Source organism: Plectropomus leopardus, chromosome 16 (assembly GCF_008729295.1).
Source record: "Plectropomus leopardus isolate mb chromosome 16, YSFRI_Pleo_2.0, whole genome shotgun sequence".
In the NCBI taxonomy this organism is placed as follows: domain Eukaryota; kingdom Metazoa; phylum Chordata; class Actinopteri; order Perciformes; family Serranidae; genus Plectropomus; species Plectropomus leopardus.
In genome coordinates, this window is record NC_056478.1 from 9,310,729 (window position 1) to 9,320,484 (window position 9,756).

Below are 9,756 nucleotides of genomic sequence, written 5' to 3' on the forward strand. Positions count from 1 at the left end.
GAAAGATTGGGCACATATTGAAATTCAACTGAGGTTTTTTATGTTACAAAAAAAAATTCTGGGACAGTTGATGACATTGGGTCATCCCTGAGATGGTTATATACACGGATCCTACTTTTTTTTAGGTCATTTTCAAAAATAAAATCCATAGAGGAAAACTTTCTATAGCCATGGTTTGGTTCAAGAACAGTGTGTGCTGTGTGATACTTTTTAAGGTGGTGATGGCGGTTCTGCTCTAAAGTCTTTAAAGAACAGTAAAAGCATCTGGCTCTCAAAGTGTTTTTACCCCATAACTGAAGTGCGTAAACAACAAACACTCCCTTGAGTCTGTCCAGATTGTTCAAGTGTACTCAGAACTAAAAACAGAGACATGAGGGGATGTGAGCGGGGCGGACAGCCTGTACCAATACTGTATATAGCTTAATGCCACATCTGTCATTCATTTGGGGCTTTTATCCAGAGCATCTTGAGTGCATCCATTTAGTTCCCAGTGGGAAATGAAGCTCTAACCCTGTGGTGCTACCACAGCCACACTCTACCCATTACACCACTGAACACACTTTTGAAGCAGCAGGTTGACAGGAAGGCAAAGGGGGCTACTCATCTGAGTAAAATAAGTTTGGTGTGAATCATCCTGTAGACCGGAAACCAGTCGAACCAAACAATTTACTGATTGAACTGCGATATAAACACCTCTTATAGCAGCACAAATCAATACTTTAAGGTGAACAATGTGTAAATTGACTACATGTAATATGAAAGGTGTCACAAGTAACCCACAGAGAATTAACACCCAATTTCTCCTCGTCTCCGTGGAGCATCTTTCAGCTTTTCTCTCATCAGCTTTGTTTCGAGCAGCAGCAGGCGGCAGTTTTCAGCTAATAAGCTCAGATAAACAAACTAACAAACTGTATGATATCTCCCAGGCAGCAAATAGCAGAGAGACAAAGACAGGAACTATGTGTGAACATGGTCCCTTAAATAAATAAATAAACATGCGGGAGAATTAAGTAGCTAAAGAGACAGATATTATCAGGATATTAACAGGAGCTGGTGCTGACCAAAACAGCTACAAGGAGAGTTAATACCAAATGCAGGCATTCATCAAGTGGCGCAACTTCAAATAATTGATGATGTTTCTCCATGTCTGGTAGATATCACCTGGCCGTTAAATATATGAATTTTATAGTATAATAATATCTCGTGTTTACAGCTTGTTATGCTGTCCCCAAGTGGCCAAAAAATGAATAAATGCCAGTTTTGTCATTTATGTTTAGACAAAGCAGGTAGCAGCAAGAATGCATACAAAGTATAATGTAACCCAGAAATAATGTGAAATTTTTCTGGGTTACACAACAAGACATGGAAACGAGCACATTGAAAATATTTCAAGTTTAGAAAAAAAGAAAATGCGAATTTTCTTCATATACATTCAGAGTTTAGACAAAAAAGGAAAAGAGAGAATTCCTGCCTGCAACGTAACATGATTGTGACTGCATACATATTCCTTGGGCCCTCGCCTCGGCCCAAAATACAAGCGCACTCTTGTACACACACACCTTTAGACACATATAACCAAGTGGTTAAATTGTGCCGTGGCTGTCCAGGGCTCAGGCCCATAGGCTCTATTACGGCAGCCCACCAAGGTAGATAAAATCCAAAATCCAAATTTTACAGCGGTCTGGGTCTAACCTGTGTAACAGCAGTAACGGAAAGTTTGCTGAACCAGCAGAGAGCTAGGAGAAGTACGTACTGTATGCGCAGATGTTTTCCTACAGAAAGTAATGCACCACAATTCATACATGTCCCTTGTAATTATGAGCTAGTAATGTTAATGTTAAGCCCACATATTTGGGAAGGCTGTGTTCATGGTCCAATGTGCAGGAGTTAAGAATTTGGCAGCTTAGGGTGGTGGATAGGTCACAAAATACAGGACTTTCTACAAGGACTTTCCCCAGGGGGCTGGTGTTCAGAGCCATGTCAACTTTTTTCTAGCCACAGTAGTTTGACTTGTCTAAACCTAACCTCAGCAACTTTACTTTAAGTATGTAACATCATTTGTGCAGTGCTAATTCGTAGGATGGAGGAAGAATATGTTAAGCAGGGTTTATGCTGGCTGAATTTGAGTCGCTACAGCCACAGTCTGTTAGCTGCCGACCGCTCTCCTTTCAGTGTAGTGAGGCCAAAATAAACTTCTACCAAGCGGGGTGTGTCAAAACAGCCGTCCCTATTATTGCACTGAAGGGCGTCCTTCACATCCTGTAAACCAGCCTTTGATCAGCACCACGGACAGAAGCTAAAGCACTAAATTTATCAACACTTATCTAGAACCCCTTTTCTACCCAAGGTAGCTTGTGCATGCCCGTTTTTTAAACATGGTTAAACTGACTGGAAATAAGCTATAGACTGCTTTCCCATTGCCAGTAGACCAGAGCTGTGTACATAGCTCTGCAGCAGAAGAGTATGTCTTTCTCTTGGTTGGGAGGGCTTTTTTGCCTGTCACTTTTGATATCACGGACCAGTAACAGTAAAAAGCAACATGGACAGAGGTCTGTGAAAACTTTACGGTGGTTACTTCTCTTTATATATCTCTTACTTGTTCAGTCTCTCAGTGCAGACTAGTTTGGATCAGTGTTTAAGTGCTACTCAGGTCAAGTCAAGTCAAGTCAAGTCAAGTCAAGTCAGTTTTATTTATATAGCCCATTATCACAAAACAAGGTTTGCCTCAGAGGGCTTTACAGTGTACGACATCCCTCTGCCCTTAGACCCTCACATCACCCAAGGAAAAACTCCCCAAAAAGAACCCCTGTAACGGGGAAAAAAAAGAGGAAGAAACCTCAGGAAGAGCGGTAGAGGATAGTGAGGGATCCCTCTTCCAGGACGGACAGACGAGCAATAGATGTCGTAAATAGCAAGTGAAATACAATCATGGCAAAAAAGGAAAGAGAAAGAGAGGGGGGGAGGGCACCTGAGAGGCTCTGGGCCTCGGTGCGTGTCACTGGTTGCACTGTTGATATTTACACCACTTGTTCCTGATGAGTTCTGATATCAGTCAGAGGGTGCACTGCCACACAAACACATTCCCACACACATGGCTGGTGCTTGCTAACACACAGTTGTCACAGTTGTGCAGTCTGAAAAGTTGGTTCAGTACAATTAACACCAACGGTAAAACTTGTGCAAACAAAAAGAGGCATGTATTTGCTTTCCTTTTTATCTGAACACACCATTAAAGTTTTAAAAGAAAGGGGTACCAGTATCTAATAAGGTTTACTTTGGGTGTAACTAATGCCTGTATAAATAGTTAATTTAGTGAGACTTGATAAATAAGTGATAATCAAGAACCACTTCTTGGATTGAAAGATCAATTTAAAAAAAACAAAAAAACATAACTGTTATGGAAGAGGAGGATATAGTTAACTTTTGACAAACCAAATATTCTTACTAATGAATTGTTATTGATCTATAAAGCATTATATTACTAATAATAGTATAGTAGTAGTATAGTATAAAAATGTACTTTATCAAGATATTGGCTTCCAAAGTGCTCCAGATGAATGTAGTATGTGGGAAAAAACAAAACTTCCTTTGGACAAAAATGTCTGCCAAATAACTTTAATGTAATGCATGACAAAATTATTCATCACCTATTAGAAATGACAATACAGCTTATAGAGCATATATGAAGAATGCTTCATATTGAAACTGTGTCCTGCTCTACTTTGAATAATTATATTAGAGATTGATGAGTTAGTATTGAACAGTTCTTTCAGGGGTTTTAAGACTGACATGTTGATGAAATCTCTGCAGTGTCTCTATTGTCACACATTATAGAGGGCCTTCTGCTCTCTCCTACATGAAAAAGCCTTCTGGAAAGGATGTTACAAAATAAGCCTCAATCAAATAAAGCGAGACGTAATCACATCACCATTTAAATGGAAATCTTTGCAGCATGTTACTCCAATCCACAGTCTCAGTACTTATCTGAGGCATGGTCCTAGTCATCCATAAACATGTAAACACTCACTGGTGTGTGAGGTATATTGAATTGAATTCCTGTAAAGCCTGGAAGCTCGTGTGTGTGTGTGTGTGTGTGTGTGTGTGTGTGTGTGTGTGTGTGTGTGTGTGTGTGTGTGTGTGTGTGTGTGTGTGTGTGTGTAATCATACAATATTTATATTTGTATGAGTATGAAGAGCATTAGAAAAAGGGTATGTTTTTCTGCACTATTGCACATAAACGCAGACTCGACTCTTTCCTGTGTAGGTTTATATCGACTGATAGAAAGGAATATTTCAAACTAAACAGTTATTGAGCCAAGCTAAAGAGCCTGTCTTTACCTGAATGTTTAATGTATTGTGCATTTTATTTTTTAACAGAAGACATATGGACAAGTGTAAATGACCAAAATAAGGATGGCTGAACTCTATTTAGCTGCTTTGGTTACAGGGTCCATTGCTAATGTAGCAACATAACCTGTGCTTTTCCTACTATGACAAAGTTTTTGCTGTGATGAAGTCCTAATTGCTACTGTTTCTTGGTGCTATAAAAATTGACATGATATAACAATTTGCTCATTTGATTTCAATAGCTTACTCATTTAAGAACAGCGAACCAGTTTCAGTGTGTCTTGGACATCCTGTCATAATATTTACAGCTGTTAGTTTGTGCAAAAGAGCCCTATGAAAATCCTTTAACATCATTTTCAGTGACCTCTTGCCTTAAATGTACACACTCAACGGTTGTGATGTCAATTGCTAGCTCACCACTGAGCTTGCTAATGTTACAGCTCAGCCGAGGAGGATGCCATTATTGTTTACACCTTGCGCTGTGACAAGCACGAGCCTCTTGCCCATGAGTAGATGCAGGCGTCCTTCTGCGCAGCGATACAGTTGCCAGATGTAGTTCAGTAGAAAGAAAGTAGAGTAGTGCTTTGGATGTTGGGGATATTATTACTCTGCTTCCCCTATCTTCAACACAGTGTAAATCTAGTCTTTTTTTCTCTACTTCTCTCCCCTTCCTGTTTTGCAGACACCCTGTAGCCAGAGGGCACAATCACACAACCAGAAAGCCAATCAGGAAGCTTATTAAACATGACACTCAGTGAGCACACACTCAATATAGGCGAAGGACATAGGCTCCGAGGTCTACGTGCCAATTAGGAAAATCAGATCAATCATAGCAGTCAATATGAACTCTCCCTAACTCCTTCTCCTCCTCTCTGCTGCTGTCTGTCTTTTTGCCTCTCTTGCACATTATCTCCTCTAGTCACCATCCCCATCGTCTCCTTTGAAAATACTTCTCAGCCACGCACACCAGCACTGCTGTTGCACACGATCACACACAGCTTGCTACAAAATAAACAGGGAATAGACAGTCAGCGTCTACGCATGCACACACACTCCAGCAAGCTATTCATCACAATTTAGCCACAGCATTAGACATTGAGGGACAATAACACCCTCTCTAGAATACCATCTGAAACACAAACAGCCACACACTTCGCCTCCCATGACACTCATTTTACCCTCCATTTGTCAACACACTCTCACGCACTTTTTAATTCCCGCTAAGCTGTCTGTCATCTCTCTTTTTCCTCACTAAAAACTAGACTATGCCATTCAAGTGAATTTAAAGAGAAAATCAATGAAACTGGGAAATGCCTAAGAAGGTTGTGTTGTAGAAACTATAATCCCAGCATTGTGTGACTAGATTACAAAATGTAGCCATAATCAGTTCAGTATTTGATCTATTTATATTTTTTTTTTATAGTTTGTTATACGATTTAAATAGAGTGGCACCACCAGAAATGTGGCACACCAAAACCAAAAGCCATAACCGAATATCAGGAATTTAATTATGTTTTTTAAGCACATACATATATATGTATACCAAGTTGGTCATTGCCTTTTCTTCCTATGTAAGGAATCAAACCAATTGCTCAAGTGCCAAATTGCTCAAGTGTCAAGACATTGAAAAACTTGTGAAAAGCATCTGAATGCAGCGTTTAAAAGGTTTAATTCTATATTTCTGTTCTTGATTGTTGCAGTACTTTGGTGTTATGTGTGCGATCCCCTGAGGAAGACTTACAAAGCAGCCAGCAGCAGTCAGCAGCTAAATCAAAGAGGAAAAAGAGCCGCCACATTTTGGGGGAACAATGAGATTCCGGAGTTCCTTACACTTCAGGAAGAGGACGAGATCATTTGCATTATAACTGAGAAGGTAAATGATTGTTATTGCCATGTTATGCCATTGTTATTGTGTATAAAGACACATATACAGACAGACACGTATATTTTCTGTCATACTAAAGACTGATGATGATTCAGCATTGACTGATTTATTCAGCAATTCCAGCATGCTGTCTGTAATCACCCATTTAATAATAATAATAATAATAATAATAATAATAATAATAATAATAATAATAATAATAATAATAATAAATAACAATAATAATAACTTTATTCATATAGCACCTTTAAAAACAGCATTTAAAAAGTGCTTTGACAAACAAAGCAAAGCAGAGGCAAGAAACCCCAGAGACAATAAAGATTAAAGCCAAATAATAATGTCGAACAAAGGAGAAAAATTAAAGTAGAATTAAACAAGAGGTTAGAGGGATTTGTTTTGTTCTGTGTAAAAATGCAAAGGTGACATAAAAAGGGGACTTGGTAGCGGGCCTTTCGCGCAATCTTTTTCTCTGTCTCTTTTTGGGGCTGCAGCAATTGGTCAGTCTTATGAAATAGCCTGTAGATGATGATATGACTGCCACTTTTGCTATGATAGGTGTCCCAAACCTCATATGTGAGGATGTTTTTCTTTATCTGGGTCTAGTACAATGTAAAAAAAAAAAAAAAAAAAAAAAAAAAAAAAAAGTTTATACAGAGAGTATCGATATCAGTTTGGCATCTGTGTGTGCAATACAAAAGCTGTCCAACGACTAATGAAAGATTTCAATTTAACTTAATGTAATACCTTCCCATTAACTTAAAATATGACTTGGAACAGAGTGTTTTGAAATTAGATTTAAGTTTAATGCACAGGCAATTAAGCACCACCATTAAAAGTTAGCATAATTTTTTTTCTTGTTAATGTAATACTCTATCACATTAAGTCCTGGATCATCTCTTTAAATCTCTGCTAAGAAATATTCTTTGTACTTTTTGAGCACTGACAGCTACACCAGCACATGCACTGTCGGGAAATGCTATACTCTATACCTCCGGGAGAGATGAAGCACAGCAAATATGTTTTATTTTTGTATTTGTCTGTCATCCTAAGTTCACATGATCCCTCTCCAGTACCCTCTCCACCTTCTTTCTCATCAAGCCACTGATGGAGTGCTACAGGGAAAAGGGACTTCTTCAGGTCTTGTCAAAAGCTTGTTGAGAGGTGGTAATAGGCCTGCTAGACTGGTGATGATGAAAAAGAGAGATCTGCTCACAAGATCTAATTTCACAGCCAGTGACCAGAATGCTGTAGGCAAACACTTGTTTTGTGTGCATAAAGTATTAAAGTGCACTAGCACCACCCATAGACAATCTGTGTGCATGAAAGCTTAAGCCATTAAAATAATGTCAGTGAACATCTTCAGGATAAATATGCACAATGTTATACAACTAAAACATATATTAGGTTTTAATATTGTAAGACATCTAATGTTGATGACATCGGAAAAAGCAATTTCACATAATAATCAGTAACAGAATTTCACGGCCTTTATCAGAGGATAATTTATATGTGGCTGAAAACTCATAAAAGCAAGGGGGAAAAAAAAGCCGGAAGGTGGACTTGGAGTCAAGATTATTTTTTCAAAAATATATGTAATTTTTATGGATAATAATGCATCATGGGAACACTTTATCTTGAAAAAAATCTGTAGACTCTTTCTCTTAAAAATTTAACATAAAATAACAGGTGATGATTTGGTAGAGGTTTTTATTTGTCCTTCGTTCCTTGTCATTTTCAATAGAGCACCAACTTCACAGCTCCCACCTCACATCCAGGTTGTAATGCTCACTTTTATCCAGCAGATGGAGCCACAACTCAGAGCAAAACTTGTAAAGTTTGACATTACTAAACTGAGCTTTTAATGTTATCACCAGCAATAAACTGGCAGTCTGTCAGGTCCACACGAACCTGCAATCCAGACTAATTACAAGATGTTTGGTTGTTGGATTGTATTCAAGGAGCACCAGTATTTTCAGAGCAGTGCAAAGCAATTTACAATCTTTCACATTCCTTATTGTGCACACTGGGTGTGTGCATGGGTGTGTAAGGTGAACACCTCAAACTTAACACAAACAAACATTCATGCAACAAAGGTGGGGGAGCAGAAATGCAAGGTGCTGACTAGGTTGAGGCTGAGTGTCAAGACATCTAGATAATAAAAGGACCAACACTACGAGTTCTGAACATAATTTTATTTACATTATGTCATACATTACAAACTCTTTTGGCCATGTCACTTTGCGCCTGTTTACGCCTGGCATTAACATGCGTCTCAGGTGATCCGATCAAAAGTGGACAGCTCTATGTCTGTGTGCTAACATCTAGTAATAGTTTGCGTCTCCATGTGCATCGAGTGTACACTAATGATCAGATCTGCTTTATATGCAAACAAAGACCTGAATCATTTATATTTACTTTTTTTTTTTAACCAGCGGAAGGTTTTTTAGTGCTGTATGCACACTTGAAGCCTTTATTATCTGAAATAAGCAACATTTTATCTAAATGTACAGCTGCATGCAGGGTGGCCAAGGACACATTGATGTTCACACTACTGAAACAATGTTGCCATATGTGGCCCAGAACACTTAGTAATGTAGTTTGAGTGGGTGGATCACTTGGTGTGCACTATTTTCATGCTGGCAGTGTGCCGAGTTGGCAGAGTCTGCACAGCTTTTGATGGGTTTTTGTAGCCAGATATACCAGATCTGCCGCTAAATTTAGGGCTGCAAGGTATAACGACATGTCTACTACAAACGCAAACAAATAAAGGGAGATGGAGACAAAGCAATCTGTTGAATGTCATTCAAGCTTCAATAGAATCATATTGTGAACATTACTGTCCATGCAGGTTATTATATATCAAAGCCACCATAGCTTTTGTCCATTAGACCAACATTGCTGTTTATTTTGTCTGCTGTGTCGATGGGTGCACCGCTGCACTGAGATGGAGCGCAGTCTCAATGCGTCTTGCTGGTCGTCTAAACTTGTATTTACAGCTGTCCACTCGTGACTGGATAACCCAAAATGTGTTAATACCAGATAAAAACAGGCTTTTTGAGTCACTTCAAATGTGTGTGACTGTGACTAGGGGTTGACAGATACTGGTTTTTCAGGGATGGTACCAATTATTAGTAGTTAATGGGATCAATAACCGATATTTGGAACCGATATGCATTTACAATAAAAAATGAAAATCTGTCACTATTTAAAATTTGGAATACAACAAACTCCAACACAAAACTTTGGTTAAATGCCTTTAGGAAATGTTTACTCAAAACTGAGACTTTCCACATTATATACACAAAGTTCCCTGCAATGTTTTTTTTTAAAATAGTCATTTGAAAATTTAAATAAAAAATGAATAAATAAAAATAGCTCCCTAAGGTTTTACAATGTAAAAGTTCCGCCCATGCTGACACTTTCTAAATATGTTTTTTTGCAATCATTAAAATAAAGTACTAATAATCTGCAAAATGCCAAATATCTCTTTGGCAAAACTTGCAAAAATGTTGTACTGTTTCTGT